Source organism: Salvelinus sp. IW2-2015, unplaced genomic scaffold (assembly GCF_002910315.2).
Source record: "Salvelinus sp. IW2-2015 unplaced genomic scaffold, ASM291031v2 Un_scaffold2320, whole genome shotgun sequence".
NCBI lineage: Eukaryota > Metazoa > Chordata > Actinopteri > Salmoniformes > Salmonidae > Salvelinus > Salvelinus sp. IW2-2015.
The window spans coordinates 12,422-29,410 of NW_019943645.1; the positions used below are offsets into that span (position 1 = coordinate 12,422).

The 16,989-nt window shown below is 41.1% G+C and overlaps 1 pseudogene; it reads left to right on the forward strand.

The window, feature by feature from the left end:
* The window catches only part of LOC112073617 (plasma membrane calcium-transporting ATPase 2-like), a 77,195-nt pseudogene that overhangs the window by 10,178 nt on the left and 50,028 nt on the right, over positions 1-16,989 (forward strand).

Below are 16,989 nucleotides of genomic sequence, written 5' to 3' on the forward strand. Positions count from 1 at the left end.
ACTGACCACCAACGCATGACGGCCGTAGCGTGCTACGTGGGAGACGTCCACTATAAGGAGATACCAGACCCCGGAGCGCTGACGCCAAGTCTCTGGACATACTGGTCAATGCCATCTCCCTCAACAGCGCCTACACCACCAAGATACTGGTAAAACACTATATACACCACCAAGATACTGGTAAAATACTATATACACCACAAAATATACTTGGTCAAAATACTATATAACCAGCCAAGATATTGGTAAAATACTATATACACCACCAAGATATTGGTAAAATACTTATATACACCCACCAAGATACTGGTAAAATACTATATACACCACCAAGATACTGGTAAAATACTATATACACCACAAATGGTATACTTGGTAAAATACCATATACACCACCAAGATACTGGGTAAAATACTATATACACCACCAAGATTACTGGTAAAATACTATATATTACACCACCAAGATACTGGTAAAGATACCATAATATACAACCACCACAGATACTGGTAAAAACTATATAACCACCAAGATACTGGTAACAATACTATATACACCACCAAGAAATACTGTAAAATACTATAGACACCACCAATAGGAATACTCGGTAAATACTATATACACACCAAGATACTGGTAAAATACTATATACACCACCAAATATGGTAAAATACTATATACACCACCAAGATACTGGCTAAAATACTATATATCTGACACCACCAAAGAACTGGTAAATACTATATATACACCACAAGATATCTGGTAAAATACTATATACACACCACCAAGATATGTAAATACTATATACACCACCAAGATACTGGTAAAATACTATACAACACCAAGATACTGGTAAATACTATATAACCACCATATAACATGGTAAATACTATATATACCACCAAGATTGTCAAATATAATACACCACCAAGATACTGGTAAAATATATATACACCCAATCTGGGTAATATACTATATACACCACCAAGTATAAATGTATAACATACTGGTAAAATACATATACACCACCAATATACTGCAATGATACAAATACGTTATAGTAAACATACCTATATATAAACCACCAAGAATACTGGTCAAATACTATATACACCACCAAGATACTGGTAAAATACTAGTGTTTTCCACTATGCTACTTAACCCTGCTCTATACCACGTTACTGGACATCGGTCTCCACTAGTGCTACTAATATCACCCTGCTCCTATACCACGTTACTGGTAACATCAGTGTTCTCACTAGTGCTACTTAATACACCCTGCTCTCTATACAAGTTACTGGTAACATAGTGTTCTCCACTAGTGCTACTTAATACACCCTGCTCCTATACCACGTTACTGGTAACATCAGTGTTTTCACTAGTGCTACTTAATACACCCCTCTCCTATACCACGTTTACTGTAACATAGTGTTCTCCACTAGTACTACTTAATACACCCTGCTCCTATAACCACGTTACTGGTAACATCAGTGTTCTCCACTAGTGCTACTTATACACCTGCTCCTATACCACGTTACTGTAACATCAGTGTCTCCACACTACTACTTAATACACCTGCTCCTATCCACGTTACTGGTAACATCAGTGTTCTCCACTAGTACTACTTAACACCCTGCTCCTATACCACGTTACTGGTAACATCAGTGTTCTCCACTAGTGTACTTAATACACCCTGCTCCTATACCAAGTTACTGTAACATCAGTGTTCTCCACTAGTGCTACTTAATACACCCTGCTCCTATACCACGTTACTGGTAACATCAGTGTTCTCCGACTAGTGCTACTTAATACACCCTGCTCCTATACCACGTTACTGGTAACATCAGTGTTCTCCACTAGTACTACTTAATACACCTGCTCCTATACCAAGATTACTGGTACATACAGTGTTCTCCACTAGTGCTACTTAATACACCTGCTCCTATACCACGTTACTGGTAACATCAGTGTTCTCCACTAGTGCTATTAATACACCTGCTCCTATACCACGTTACTGTAACATCAGTGTTCTCCACTAGTGCTACTTAATACACCCTGCTCCTATACCACGTTACTGGTAACATCAGTGTTCTCCACTAGTGCTACTTATACACCCTGCTCCTATACCACGTTACTGGTAACATCAGTGTTCTTCCACTAGTGCTACTTAATAACCCTGCTCCTATACCACGTTACTGGTAACATCAGTGTTCTCCACTAGTGCTACTTAATACACCCTGCTCCTATACCACGTTACTGGTAACATCAGTGTTCTCCACTAGTGCTACTTAATACACCCTGCTCCTATACCACGTTACTGGTAACATCAGTGTTCTCCACTAGTGCTACTTAATACACCCTGCTCCTATACCACGTTACTGGTAACATCAGTGTTCTCCACTAATGCTACTTAATACACCCTGCTCCTATACCACGTACTGGTAACATCAGTGTTCTCCACTACGTACTACTTAATACACCTGCTCCTATACCACTTACTGGTAACATCAGTATTTTCCACTAGTGCTACTTAATACACCCTGCTCCTATACCAGTTACTGGTAAAATACTATATACACCACCAGAATACTGGTAAATCTAGACAACTAGTGCTACTTAATACACCCTGCTCCTATACCACGTTACTGGTAACATCAGTGTTCTCCACTAGTACTACTTTAATACACCCTGCTCCTATACCACGTTACTGCTGTAACATCAGTGTTCTCCACTAGTGCTACTTAATACACCTGCTCCTATACCACGTTACTGGTAACATCAGTGTTCTCCACTAGTACTACTTATTTATACACCCTGCTCCTATACCACGTTACTGGTAACATCAGTGTTCTCCACTAGTGTACTGAATACACCCTGTGCTCCTATACCACGTTACTGGTAACATCAGTGGTTCTCCACTAGTGCTACTTAATACACCCTCGCTCCTATTACCACGTTACTGGTAACATCAGTGTTCATCCACTAGTGCTACTTAATACACCCTGCTCCATATACCACGTTACTGGTAACATCAGTGTCTCCACTAGTGCTACTTAATACACCCTGCTCCTATACCACGTTACTGGTAACATCAGTGTTCTCCACTATGTGCTACTTAATCACACCTGCTCGCTATACCACGTTACTGGTAACATCAGTTTCTCCACTAGTGCTACTTAATACACCCTGCTCTATACCACGTTACTGGTAACATCAGTGTTCTCCACTAGTGCTTACTTAATACAACCCTGCTCCTATACCAAGTTACTGGTAACATCAGTGTTCTCCACTAGTGCTACTTAATACACCTGCTCCTTATACCACGTTACTGGTAACATCAGTGGTTTCCACTAGTGCTACTTAATACACCCTGCTCCTATACCACGTTACTGGTAACATCAGTGTCTCCACTAGTAGCTACTTAATACCCCTGCTCCTATACCACGTTACTGGTAACATCCAGTGTTCTCCACTAGGCTACTTAATACACCCTGCTTCCTTATACCAAGTTACTGGTAACATCAGTGTTCTCCACTAGTGCTACTTAATACACCCTGCTCCTATACCACGTACTGGTATACATCAGTGTTCTCCACTAGTGCTACTTAATACACCTGCTCCTATACCACGTTACTGTAACATCAGCTGTTCTCCACTAGTACTACTTAATACACCCTGGCTTCCTATACCCAGTTACTGGTAACATCCAGTGTTCTCACACTAGTGCTACTTAATACACCCTGCTCCTATACCGACGTTACTTGTAACATCAGTGTTTTCCACTAGTGCTACTTAATACACCCTGCTTCCTATACACGTTACTGGTACAATCAGTGTTTCTCCACTAGTGCTACTTAATACACCCTGCTCGTATACTACGTTACTGGAACATCAGTGTCTCCACTAGTGCTACTTAATACACCTGCTCCTATACCACGTTACTGGTAACATCAGTGTTCTCCACTAGTACTACTTAATATTCACCCTGCTCCTATACCACGTTACTGGTAACATCAGTGTTCTCCACTAGTGCTAACTTTATACACCCTTCTCCTATACCACGTTACTGGAACATCAGTGTTCTCCACTAGTGCGTATTTAATACACCCTGCTCCTATAACCACGTTACTGGTACATCATGTCTTTCCACTAGTGCTACTTAATACACCCTGCTCCTTATACCACGTTACTGGTAAACATCAGTGTTCTCCACTAGTGCTACTTAATACACCCTGCTCCTATACCAAGTACTGGTAACATCAGTGTTCTCCACTAGTGCTACTTAATACACCCTGCTCCTATCACCACGTTACTGGTAACATCAGTGTTCTCCACTAGTGCTATTAATACACCTGCCCGTATACCACTTACTGGTAACATCAGTGTTCTCCACTAGTACTACTTAATACACCCTGCTCCTATAACCCACGTTACTGTAACATCAGTTTCTCCACTATGCTACTTAATACACCCTGCTCCTAATACCACGTTACTTGGTAAATCAGTGTTCCTCCCTAGTGCTACTTAATACACCCTTGTCCTTCCTATACCACCGTTACTGGTAACATCAGTGGTTCTCACTAGTGCTACTTAAATACACCTGCCTCCCATATACTACGTTACTGGTAAATCAGTGTTCCTCTTAATCTTTTATACTTAGATGACTCTAAAGCACAATTAATTCAACTTGCATTCTATATCCAACTTACTTGGATACATCAAAGTGTATTCTTTTGAACACTTTACTAGTGCTACTTAATTACACCTGCTCCTTATACACGTTACTGGAACATCAGTGTTCTCCCACTAGTATTACTTAATACACGCCTGCTCCTTATCCACGTTACTGGTAAGCATCAGGTGTTTCCGCATAGTGCTACTACTACACCCTGCTCCGTATACCCACCGTTACTGGTAACATCAGTGTTCTCCACTAGTGCTACTTAATACACCCTGCTCCTATACCACGTTACTGGTAACATCAGTGTTCTCCACTAGTGCCGGCTGTCGGTTATACAGTCGATTACAGACTCATTTTCAGCCAACTACTTTTTTACATTTAAAGATGGAGTATGCAGAAATCGCTCCACCATTTCATGGTTGCTACAATTATAATAGTTTGCCTAATTTCAGTTTACAGTATGTGTCAAAGTAAGTGCAGAGAATCATTGTACCATCTAAACTGTTTGGAAATATATTTTCCATAACAAAAAATATTGTATTTTCTTCTGTTTGAAGCTGGTGAACAAAACCAAAAGACACAAAAACTAAACTTGAGAACGGGAAGCATAGAAGTAGCGCATAGAGAACATATCTACAGCATTTTAGACTTGCTTTCAATGAGAATGACAGATCTAGAACACACATTTCTACGTGAATTCAGTGGGTCACCCTTAAAAAGTTCCATATTGCGGCTTTAAATGAACTAGACTACTTTTCAATTCCCTTACAGATAAAAGTCTGTCTCCCACTAGAATGAACGATATGTGTCTTCTAGTGATCTGTTGATAGGACAGGCGCCTGTCAGTCACAAAGCCAGCGATGACAGGGAAACACTGCTAGATTCACAGTCTGCTGTCTGTCCCGTCTAGGTATCTGGGTCGGTGCTGTAGATATATTCTCTATGCTTCCTGTTCTTAAGTTTAGTTTTTGTGTCTTTTGGTTTTGTTCACCAGCTTCAAACAGAAGAAAATACAATATTTTTTGTTATGGAAAATATATTTCCAAACAGTTTAGATGGTACAGTGATTCTCTGCACTTACTTTGACACGTACTGTAAACTGAAATTAGGCAAACTATTCTAATAGCTCACAACACCTCACGGCAGATAGCTGCATTCCAGAGGCTTCAGAACCTCAAAGCTAGAACAATGTACATTTTGAGGACACGCTCAACCTCTACAAAGATAGCACGGGTATGTATTTAGGATATCCTCAGTCTCAGAACTCCCCTCTGCAGGCCCTCTGAGGCCTCATCCTGTCCTGACTGCCTCAAAGAGCTCAGAGAGGAGGATCTCAGTTTACATAATGGCTCTGGTCTCTCTAGACTGCCAAAGAAGGCTTTGATAACCACACAGAGAAAATACTGTAATATTTCAGATTCCTCTTAAACTGGCGTCAGTCAGCAGGGATCTAAGTTCGAACTATTGTTGCACACCAAATGACTCCTTCTCCTACAAGCCTCTGGTTCCCACAGTCTGCCCAGCAACTAACATAACTACATCCCCCAGAGGTCTCTATGTTTCTGTTCTGTTGGAAATCCATCCCCCAGTATCCTATGCTTCTCTCAGTACCAGGAGGACTCTTATTCTGTTCCTTCATCCAACTCCATCCCCCAGAAACCCTTGCTTCCCACAGCTGCCCAGAAACCAAGATGACTCCATACCACAGAGGCCTCTGTTGTTCTGTTCTGTTAGAACTCCATCCCCCAGAAGCCTCTACTTTCCCCAGCCTGCATAGCACCAGTAGGACTGTCTTTGTAACAGGATATTATGTAATCACTGGTGTGGATTGAGTCATCACATGATAGAGACTCGAAATGGATCATCTCTCTCCCTCTCTCTCTGTTCTAAACCACCTTCGAGAATAATGTCTGAAAAAGTTTTGGGCAGTTTGGGTGATTGATATGTAGAGTAAGTTTATAATTCATTTCCTCGTCCCAAATCCCTCCCACTAACTGAGGAAATATAGTATAGTACCCTGAGATACGTCTTCCTTTTCTCAACGCAGGAAGTTGTCCTACTTTTACATTTCCTGTAACATTCACACCAGACAGGACCGTGTCAGCGGTGTGACTACAGAACATTCACACCAGACAGGACCGTGTCAGCCAGCAGTGTGACTGACAGAAATTCACACGCAGACAGGACCGGTGTCAGTGGTGTGAACTACAGAACATTCAGCACCAGACGGACCGTGTCAAGCAAGTGGTGACTACAGAACATTCAACACCAGGAACAGGACCGGTCAGTGTGTGACTACGAACATCACACCAGACAGGACCGTGTCAGCGGTGTGACTACAGAACAGTCACACCAGAAACAGGACGTGTCCAGCGGTGTGACTACAGACCAGTCACACAAGACAGGACCGTGTCAGCGGTGTGCTACAGAACAGTCACACCAGACAGGACCGGTGTCAGCGGTGTGACTACAGTAACAGCCACAGAACAGAACTGTTCAGCTGTGACTACAGACATACAACAGACACAGGAACCGTGTCAGCGGTGTGACTGCAGACCATTCACCCAGAAGGACCGTGCCAGCGGTGTGACTACAGAACATTCACACATGACCAGACAAGGACCGTGTCAGCGGTGTGACTACAGAACAGTCACACCAGACAGGACCGTATCAGCGGTGTGACTGCAGAACTTCACACCAGACAGGACCGTGTTCAGCGGTGTGTCTACAGAACATTCACACCAGACAGGAGCGTGCCAGCGGTGTGACTACAGGAACATTCACACCAGACAGGAACGTGCAGCGGTGTGGACTACAGAACATTGCACACACCAGACAGGACCGGTGTCAGCGTGTGACTACAGAACAGTCACACCAGACAGGACCGTGTCAGCGGTGTGACTACAGAACATTCACACCAGACAGGACGGTGTCAGTGGTGTGACTAAGAAGCATTCACACCAGACAGGACGTGTTCAGCGGTGTGACTACAGAACATCCACACCAGACAGGACCGTGTCAGCGGTGTGACTACAGAACAGTCACATGCCACGTACAGGACCGTGTCAGCGGTGGTGACTACAGAACATTCACGACCAGACAGGACGTGTTCAGCGTGTGACTACAGAACATTCAACCAACAGGACCGTGCAGCGTGTGACTACAGAACATCACACCAGAGAGGACTGGTGTTCCAGCAGTAGAGCATTCGCGTATCAAACTGAGAAAGGCAGCTCAACAGATCCGCTGAGAGAGAGGACTGCGCCATTCGGTCCTTTTCCGTTTTAGTAGTGTGAGAGAAGTTGGTGCTTTCTCTGCCTGGCCTTACCACGTGGTCTAGATCCCAGGCTAATTGTGTTGTGTCTGGCCATTGCCAGGTTTACTAGATCCCAGGCTAATTGTGTTGTTGCCTGGGCATTACACGTGGTCTAGATCCCAGGCTAATTGTGTTGTTGCCTGGGCCATTACCACGTGGTCTAGATCCCAGGCTAATTGTGTTGTTGTCTGCATTACCACGTGGTCTAGATCCCAGGCTATTGTGTTGTTGCCTGGGCATCATACCACGTGGTCTAAGATCCCAGGCTAATTGTGTTGTTGTCTGGCCATTACCTTACGTGGTCTAGATCCAGGCTAATTGTGTTGTTGCTGGGCCATTACCACGTGGTCTAGATCCCAGGCTAATTGTGTTGTTGTCTGGCCATTCACGTGGTCTAGATCCCAGGCTAATTGTGTTGTTGTCTGGCCATTACCACATGGTCTAGATCCCAGGCTAATTGTGTTGTTGTCTGGCCCATTACCACGTGGTCTAGATCCCAGGCTAATTGTGTTGTTTCCCTGGGCCATTACCACGTGGTCTAGATCCCAGGCTAATTGTGTTGTTGTCTGGCCCATTACCACGTGGTCCTAGATCCCAGGCTAATTGTGTTGTTGTCTGGCCATTACCACGTGGTCTAGATCCCAGGCTCAATTGTGTTGTTGTTGTCTGGCCATTAGCACGTGGTCTAGATCCCAGGCTAATAATGTTGTCCTCTTGCTCAATTGTGCACCGGGGCCTCCACTCCTCCTTTTCATTCTGGTTAGAGCCAGTTTGTGGCTGTTCTGTGAAGGGAGTAGTACACAGTGTTGTACGAGATCTTCAGCTTCTTGGTAATTATTTGCATGGAATAGCCTTCATTTTTCAGAACAAGAATAGACTGATGAGTTTCAGAAGAAAGTTATTTGTTTCTGGCCATTTTGAGTGTAATCGAACCACAAATGCTGATGCTCCAGATACTCAACTAGTCTAAAGAAGGCCAAGGTTATGCTTCTTTAATCAGAACAACAGTTTTCAGCTGTGCTAACATCATTGCAAAAGGGTTTTCTAATGATCAATTAGCCTTTTAAATGATAACCTTGGATTAGCTAACACAGTGTCCATTGGAGCACAGGAGTGATGGTTGCTGATAATGGCTCGTTACACCTATGTAGATATTCCATAAAAATCTGCCATTTCCAGCTACAATATTAATTTACAACATTACAAATGTCTACACTGTATTTCTGATCATTTTTGATGTTATTTTAATGGACAAAAAATGACATTTTCTTTCAAAAACAAGACATTTCTAAATGACCCCAAACTTTAAACGGTAGTGTATATGGACGAGCAATGTCAGACCGGAACGGATTAAGATACAGTAGAATACATATGAGATGAGTAATACATAGACTAAGATACAGTAGAATAGTAATAGAATAACAGTAATATCATATGAGATGAGTAATACATAGACTAAGATACAGTAGAATAGAATACAGTTATACATATGAGATGAGTAATACATAGACTAAGATACAGTAGAATAGGATAGAATACAGTATATACATATGAGATGAGTAATACATAGACTAAGATACAGTAGAATAGAATCAGTAATATACATATGAGATGAGTAATACATAGACTAAGATACAGTAAGAATAGGATAGAATAAGGTTTATACATATGAGATGAGTAATGCAAGATATGTAACCATTATTAAAGTGACTAGTCTTCCAATTATTAAGTGGCCAGTGATTTCTAGTCTATGCCTATAGGCAGCAGCTCTAATGTGCTAGTGTGGCTATTTAATAGTCTGATGGCCTTGAGATAGAAGCTGTTTTTCAGTCTCTCGGTCCCAGCTTTGATGCACCTGTCTGACCTCGCCTTCTGGATGATAGCGGGGTGACCAGGCAGTGGCTCGGGTGGTTTGTGTCTTGATGATCTATTTGGCCTTCCTGTGACATCGGTGGTGTAGGTGTCTTAGAGGGTAGTGTGGCACATCTGTCATCAAGGCAAAGGGTGGCTACTTTGAAGAATCTCAATATAAAATTATATTTTGATTTGTTTAACACTTTTTTTGGTTACTACAATAATTCCATATGTGTTATTTCATAGTTTTGAATGTCTTCACTATATTCTACAATGTTAGAAAATAGTAAAAATAAAGAAAAACCCTTGAATGAGTAGGTGTGTCCAAACTTTCGACTGGTACTGTATAAACCATTAAGTTGACAGACAGCACCAATGGTGTGATATGGACTGTTACCCCTTCACACTCTCTCCCACGACAAGCGGCGGAGAACGACACTAAATCTAAAAATGAGGTGAACCAAGCCTTATTGAAATGTTCCTTTCTCTCTTTATATAATAGTGCGTCCTTCTCGGCTGGCTGCATGCCTGTGTTTTACCGTCAACAGGATCCTACATGCTTGTTTGAACATTTTCAACACAAAGATGTACAGGAACAGACTTGGATGTCCATATTAGGAAGCACACAGTCATTGTAGCCTACCCCACTCACAGACACTTTAGCAAACTCCAACACTCATTCTAGAACCCTCATTCTAGAACCTTCCTTCTAACAACCTTCATTCTACAGCCTTCATTCTAGAACCTTAATTCTAGAACCTTAATTTAGAACCTTAATTCTAGAACCTTCATTCTAAGCTTCATTCTAGAACCTTCATTCTACAACCTTCATTCTACAACCTTCATTCTACAGCCCTTCATTCTACAACCTTCATTCTAAGAACCTTCATTCTTAGAACCTTCATTCTAGAATCTTCATTCTACAACCTTCATTACTCTAGAATCTTCATTCTACAACCTTCATTTCTACACAATCTTCATTCTACAACCTTCATTCTATAATCTTCATTCTACAACCTTCATTCTACAACCTTCATTCTAGAACCTTCATTCTACAACCTTCATTCTACAGCCTTCATTCTACAACTTATTCTCTCAACTTCATTCTACAACTTCATTCTAGAACCTTTATTTAACTAGGCAAGTCGTTAAGAAATAATTCTTATTTACAATGACGGCCTAACCCCCCGGCCAAACCCCGGACGACGCTGGGCCAATTGTGCGCCGCCCTATGGGACTCCCATCACGGCCGGAAGTGATACAGCCCTGGATTCGAACCGGGACTGTAGTAACGTGTCTTGTATTGAGATGCAGTGCCTTAGACCTGCTGCGTCACTCGTAGCTCCACACGGCCATAGATATAAATACCCCATACAGTATATACACAGTACACAGATTTAAATGTGAGATGGATTGCACAATAAAGTCGGGGACTTATTTCCATCGTGGTCCTTATTGTTTTGCATAGATACAGTAAACATACAGAAACATACCTGTAGATCCAGATACATTACAGAGATACAGACATAAAACAAAATTATACTGTTCACGTGCGTTAGCAAGCTTTTGAATGATTTTTAGATGGCTATGGCGGCTAATTATGAATAAGTGATTATTTTGAGACAGAGGATCATGGAGGCTGATAGCTAGTTGAACACTATGCAGAGACTGTGTCATCGTGACAGCGCCTTCTCAGTGATAGACAGTTCTGCTGATGACGGCTGGGATGACAGAACCAGGAGGCTCATCTTCAATTACAATACAAGTGTTTTGATGTATCCTCTCTGAGTCCTCCACGCACCACAACACGCACACAGCACACACACCACACCACACACACAGTGAGGCCTGCAGAAGTAGAGCTCAATCCGAAGAGGTACATTGGAGAGGAAAGCATGTGCTGCCGTCTCTTGTCCTTGTCATAGCCAGCTAACACACACGTGTACAACAGCACTCTGTTTAAACCCAGATACCAACATAACAGTCCTCACACGCTGAGGGGCTGAAGTGACATACAAAATGAAATTGTCTACTGTTTGAGAAACTGGCCCTTCACATTGAAAACTCTAACCTCTGTACTGTAAAATGAAGGTAAGCAAAGCACTTCAAATCTCCACTAAAATCTCCACTACAAATCTCCACTTCAAATCTCCACTTCAAATCTCCACTACAAATCTCCACTACAAATACTCTCCACTTCCAATCTCCACTTCAATCTCCATTCCAAATCTTCCACTTCAATTCCACTTCAAATTCCACTTCAAATCTCCACTTCAAATCTCCACTTCAAATCTCCACTTCAAATGTCCACTTCAAATGTCCACTTCAAATGCACACAAATCTCCACTCACAAATCTCCACTTCAAATCTCCACTTCCCAATCTCCACTTCCAATCTCCATTCCAATCTCCACTACAAATCTCCACTTCAAATCTCCACCTTCAAATCTCCACTTCAACTCTCCACTTCAACTCTCCACTTCAAACTCTCCACTTCAAATCTCCACTTCAAATCTCCACTTCAAATCTCCACTTCAAATGCGTCCACTTCAAATCGCCACTACAAATGTCCACTTCAAATGTCCACTACAAATCTCACTAATCTCCACTTCAATCTCCCTCAAATCTCCACTTCCAATCTCCACTTCAAATCTCCACTTTCAAATCTCCACTACAAATGTCCACTTCAAATCTCCACTTGTCAAATCTCCACTTCAAATCTCCACTTCAACTCTCCACTTCAAATCTCCACTTCAAATCTCCACTTCCAATCTCCACTTCCAATCTCACTTCAAATCTCCACTTCAAATCTTCCACTTCAAAATCTCCACTTCCAATCTCACTTCAAATCTCCACTTCCAATCTCCACTACAAATGTCCACTTCCAATCTCACTTCCAATCTCCACTTCAAATCTCAAAAAGTAAAGCATAGAACCACAATAAATGGTAGGATGGCTGCAGTATTGAGGTTAATGAGCCACTAGCCAACCAAACCAATACACTTCTGAGATGCAGCAGTAATAAAGCGTTTCTTTACAAACAATAAATATACATTTCCAGAAATGTTGTTAAATTAGCTTTTTATTGTTTAAGGAAATGATGAAAGAGAGAAGTTTTGTTCTTTTAATGATGGCATCGGGTTTTTTCAATGACAGACGTAGTTTAAAATATGTCCGCTTTGATGGTTTAATTTCAGGAGAGAACAAATAATCAGATGATGCGGTTAATTGTGAATGTGAAACACTCCTTAGTACTGTAACGACTGACAGGATAGCGTCTTGGTAATATATTTAATATTACATACAGAATACTGGTCACAACTCATTTAAATGTCCCACACAGTCATTTTATTTCAAAGTAAAAAATATCCCTTGAATGACCAAAACATAACCCATTATATTGTTTTACTCTATTAAAATACTCAGAATTAAAGAAATTTTACTTTTTTTTCTAATCTCTATCAGGAAGCCTGAAAGAACAGTCTGAGGTGGGAATCCAGTCTCAACACTATACATCCAGTTCTCAACACTAACACTCAGTCTCAAACAATACATCACATTCTCAAACTACAACATCCAGTCTCAACACTATAAATCCAGTCCTCACAGTATAACATCCAGTCTCAACACTATAACATCCAGTCTCAACACTACAACATCCAGTCTCAACACTACAAAATCCAGTCTCAACACTACAACATCCATCAGTCTCAACACTATAACATCCAGTTTCAACACTACGACATCCAGTCTCAACACTACGAATCCATTCAACACTACAACACTCTAGTCTCAACACCTATAACATCCAGTCTCAACACTACAACATCCAGTCTCAACACTACGACATCCAGTCTCAACACTACAGCAATCTAGTGTCAACACTACGACATCCAGTCTCTACACTATAACATCCAGTCTCAACACTATAACATCCAGTCTCACACTAAAGACATCCAGTCTCAACACTACGACATCCAGTCTCAACAGTACGACATTCCAGTCTCAACACTACAACATCCAGTCTCAACACTACGACATCCAGTCTCAACACTACCACATTCAGTCTCAACACTACAGCATCTAGTCTCAACACTACGACATCCAGTTCTCTACACTACGACATCCAGTCTCAACACTATAACATCCAGTTCAACAACTTACATCCAGTCTCAACCTATAACATCCAGTCTCCAACCACTATATACATCCAGTCTCAACACTATAACATCCGTCTCAACACTATACATCCAGTGCTAACATACAGAATCCAGTTCCAACACTACGACATCCAGTCTCAACACTATAACATCCAGTCTCAACACTACGACATCCAGTCTTCAACAGTTACGACATCCCCGTCTCAACACTACAACATCCAGTCTCAACACTATAACATCCAGTCTCACCACTACGACATCCAGTCTCACCACTACGACATCCAGTCTCAAAACTACGACATCCAGCCTCAACACTACGACATCCAGTCTCAAACACTACGACATCCAGTCTCAAAACTACGACATCCAGTTCAACCCTACAACATCCAGTATCAACACTACGACATCCAGTCTCTACACTATAACATCCAGTCTCTACACTATAACATCCAGTCCTCAACACTACGACATCCAGTCTCAACACTATAGCATCCCGTCTCAACACTATAACATCCAGTCTCAACACTATAACATCCAGTCTCAACACTATACATCAGTCTCAACACTATAACATCCAGTCTCAACACTATAACTTCCAGTCTCAACACTACGACATCCAGTCTCAAAACTACGACATCCAGTCTCAACACTACAACATCCAGTATCAACACTACGACATCCAGTCTCAACACTACGACATCCAGTCTCTACACTTAAATCCAGTCTCTACACTATAACATCCAATCTCAACACTACGACATCCAGTCTCAACACTATAACATCCAGTCTCAACACTATATAACATCCAGTTCTCAACACTATAACATCCAGTCTCAACACTATAACATCCAGTCTCAACACTATAACATCCAGTCTCAACACTATAACATCCAGTCTCAACACTATAACATGCCAGTCTCAACACTACGACATCCCAGTCTCAACACTATGACATCCAGTCTCTACACTATAACATCCAGTCTCAACACTACGACATCCAGTCTCAACACTACGACATCCAGTCTCAACACTATGACATCCAGTCTCAACACTACGACATCCAGTCTCAACACTACGACATCCGCCATATCTCTGAGGTGTTTTTTTGTTCTTCTAATATTAGTTTGAATTACATAGACCTCTTGTTCATTACATGATCAATGCTTTTATCCAAGAAGCTTGAGTTCTGATGTGGGCAATGAAAGGGGTTCTTCAGCAAACATCCACTACATTGTTGTTAGCGTTAGCTAGCCTTTAGGAGGAGGAAAACTGCACTCGGTAGCTAGCTAACGTTAGCACCTGCTACAAAAGTTAGCAAGGCAAATTGAAATAAATTGCACTAACTCCACACAAAAAAAAACTCTAAAACCAAGAAAACAATATATAATCTAAACTTCCTCCATCTCCTGTAGTTTGAAGAAACTAATTTGAATTAAATAATATTTAAAAATGCTCAACTATCACAATCTCTATCCAAATATGTCACCAACTCACCAAGCTTCTCAACACGTCAGACAAATGTTCAGTTCATAATGCAAAAGCTTTGATTGGTTGGAGTACGTCCTCCGGAAGTGGTCACAATTACCATGTAGGCCTATGGAAGGGGCTGAGGTCTACGAGTCTCCTAGTTTTGTATTGAAGTCAATGTACCGAGAGGAGGATGGAAGCTAGCTGTCCTCCGGCTACATCATGGTGCTACCCTACGGAGTGCTGTTGAGGCTACTGTAGACCTTCGATGCAAACAGTGTTTTAATCCATTATTTGGTGACGTAAAGTTTTATGCTAAAAAGCATATACTTATTTTTTATGTTATTTCTGAAATTGACTCCTCTGAGGAGCCTCACAATGTAGTCAATCTCAAACACACATTTGACTTCTCACCCCATGGTTCTGTATCTCTCTCTCTCTCCCATTCCCCAGCCTGCCACTAAGGAGGGTGCGTCTGCCCATGAAAGTGGGCAACAAGACAGACCGTGTGGTCTTGCTGGGCCTGGTGCTGGACCTGAAGAAGACTATCAGCCCATTCCGCAACCGATCCAGAGGAGAAACTCTACAAGGTCTACACACCGATTATTGTTTAGGTGTATTTGTTGGTGGTGATGAATGTGATGTTTTTTATATAAAAGTTGTCTCTAATTCTAAATTTTCTGTCTTCTAATTCTAATTCTGTCTCTAATTCTAATTAATTCTGTCTCCTAATCCTAATTAAAGTTCTGTCCTCTAATTCAATTCTGTCTCTATTCCTAATTCTGTCTCTTAAATTCTAATTCTGTCTCTAATTCTTAGATTCTGTCTCTAATTCTAAATTATGTCTCTATTCTAATTCTGTCTCTAATTCTAATTTGTCTCTAATTCTAATTATGTTCTAATATCTAATTTCTCTCTATTCAACAGTTCTGTCTCTAATTCAAAGTTCTGTCTCTAATTCTATTAATGTCTGTGCTCTACATCTTAATTCTGTCTTTAATTCTAATTCTAATTCTGTCTCTAATTCTAATTAATTCTGTCTAATTCTTTCTCTAATTCTAATTTCTGTCCCTATTCTAATTCTGTCTCTAATTCTAATTCTCTCTAATTCAAATTCTGTCTCTTAATTCAAATTCGGTCTCTAATTTCTAATTTAATTCTGTGCTCTAATTCTTAATTCTGTCTTTAATTCTAAATCTCTAATTCTGTCTCTAATTCACTAATTAATTCCTGGTCTAATTTACTGTCCTCTATTCTAATTTGTCTCTTATTCTGAATTCTGTCTCTAATTCTAATTAATTCTGTCTTGCTAATTCTAATAATTCTTGTCTCTAATTCTTGTTCTGAAATATATAATTCTGATTGTACCAGGCTGTACACTTCAAACTCGACCAGGAAGTCCATGTCCCACGGTCATCAAACTATCAGACGGCAGCTTCAGGATTGTAACAAGCAAGGGAGCCTCTGAGATCGTCCTGAAAGAAGTGAGATGGTTTAACAGCTGGATG